Source organism: Protobothrops mucrosquamatus, unplaced genomic scaffold, assembly GCF_001527695.2.
Source record: "Protobothrops mucrosquamatus isolate PMUCROS unplaced genomic scaffold, P.Mucros_1.0 scaffold_16, whole genome shotgun sequence".
NCBI lineage: Eukaryota > Metazoa > Chordata > Lepidosauria > Squamata > Viperidae > Protobothrops > Protobothrops mucrosquamatus.
In genome coordinates, this window is record NW_015386092.1 from 27,150 (window position 1) to 29,630 (window position 2,481).

Here is a 2,481-nt window from a genome sequence, read left to right on the forward strand (position 1 = left end):
GGGGGATGTGGGTTTTATATTATATTGTGCTATACCTGTGATGTTTTTTTTCTGTGATGAAAATAATAAAATTTATATTGAAAAAAAAAAAGATCCTACCCAGATAAAGGTATGCCCCATCCATTAGTGACACGAATGCAATATAATCTTTGGGTACAATTGGCTAAGGTTGCTAATACGACGGACTTTTGCCTCGCTGAAGCATATGATATGGAGAACCTGCTTTCCACTGCCTGATACCTATATGTGTTCCACCCTCAGTGATAGAGAAATATACTGCTTTACTTCACTTTCTAGCAGATAATCAGGTACAGTATGATACTATGCATGCTTGGGGTCATATTTCGAAACAGTTACCGTTTGATGCTCTTGCTTTACACACTCCAATTGTAGCTGTTCCTGAAGGTATAGCTTGTGCTCATATCACAGGCTGTGAGCAATCCACTACAAAGCCCCGACCCCATTGTATAAAAGTGAACCCAGATAAGCTGAATTGTACATCCTTCCAGTCCACATCTTTTAATTATGCACATATATGGTTGCCAAAAGGGTGGTTTTTCACATGTGGAAAGGAAACTTTCAACTATATCCCTGCTAATTTAAGTACAGCTTACTGTTGCTTAAGTAGACTGACTACATTCCTACCAAGTAGGTCGGTCTTTACTGCTTCTAAAACCACGCGCCATAGGAGAGCAGAAACCTTGAATGAGAATTGTGACTCTTCTCGTACTCTTTTAACTGAAGCTGAGTATAATGCATTGGCTATCTCATTGGTGGGAGTCCCTGCATTAGCCGTTCGAGCTCATGTTAATCTAAACTCTATTGCTTGCAGTCTGGCAAAAACTGTAAATGCCACTTCTTCAGCATTATCTGCCATCAACCAGGAGCTTATTGAACTTCGTAAAGCCATTTTACAAAATCGAGCTGCCATTGACTATCTTTTGCTCCGCCAACATTTAGGCTGTGACTCTTTTGAGGGAATGTGTTGTTTCAATTTGACAGATCAATCAACAATTATAAAGCAACAAATTGATGTTCTTCACAACCTAGCTACGGACCTGCAAATTGATACTTTGGGAAGTTGGTGGAGCAACCTATGGTCTTGGCTTCCGATGGGTCTCATTGGCACTATTATTCAGTATGTTATTATCTTTATTGCTGTGCTTATAAGTGGGTGTTGCCTTGTTCAATGCCTGTTCTCATTAATGAACAATATATCTCTGCCAAAGAAAATGTCAGTGCTGGCAGAGTGAAAGGCAACTGCCCAGGTTATGGCTCTGTGGGACTATCATAGACTGAACACAGCAGATCCAAGTATCACTGAGTGAGAGTAATTGTCATTAAGTAAGATAACTCTCAAAAGGGGGGAGTAAAGTAGCAAAGTGGAAAAATACTGTGGTTTGGAATCTGCTGTGTCTTCAGATAATATCCTGCCTTGCCGTCCTTGACCAGTTAGGTCATATCCTGTTTTCTAATTTGCTTAGTAGCCAGTTCCCCATTTTATAACTCTGTGCTAACGTTCAACTGTCTGGTATTTTTCCAGGATGGTTAGAATGCTAAACTCAGGATGTTTAGAATATTACCATATATGGGATCCAGAGGGGTCAGGAAATGCATACGTTGTATGAACTATATATGTGATCTCTGAACACTCCTCGGGGTTCAGACCCTTTGCTTTGTGTAGCCTTCTGAACCTGCGCAATAAACCTTTCCTTCCCCAAAGAGCTGGCTCGAGTCCCTTATTTCTACAACATTGGGGTAGCCGGGATAGCGCATCAGCTAGGAGGTTTTTTCCTCTCGGTATGTACTTTAGAGTGAAGTTGAAGCAGTTAAAGTACTATGCCCACCGCACTTGGTTTGGGGACAATTTGTGGGGAGTATAATAATAATAATAATAATAATAATAATAATAATAATAATAATAATAATAATAATAATAATAATAATAATAATAATAATAATAATAATGATAAAGTTGGAAGGTACCTCGGAGGTCATCTAGTCCAACCTCCAGCTCAGGCAGGAAACCCTATACCATTTCAGATAAATGGCTGTCCAGTCTCTTCTTAAAAACTTCCAGTGTTGGCGCATTCACCGCTTCTGGAGGCAGGTTGTTCCACTGGTTAATTGTCAGGAAGTTTCTCCTTAGTTCTAGGTTGCTTCTCTCTTTGGTTAGTTTCCACCCATTGCTTCTTGTCCTGCCTTCAGGCGCTTTGGAGAATAGCCTGACTCCCTCTTCTTTGTGGCAGCCCTTAAGATATTGGAACACTGCTATCATGTCCGCCCTCGTCCTTCTCTTCGTTAAACTAGACATACCCAATTCCAGCAACCGTTCCTTATATGTTTTAGCCTCCAGTCCCCTAATCATCTTTGTTGCTCTTCTCTGTACTCTTTCTAGAGTCTCAACATCTTTTTTACATCGTGGTGACCAAAACTGGATGCAGTATTCCAAGTGTGGCCTTACCAAGGCATTGTAAAGTG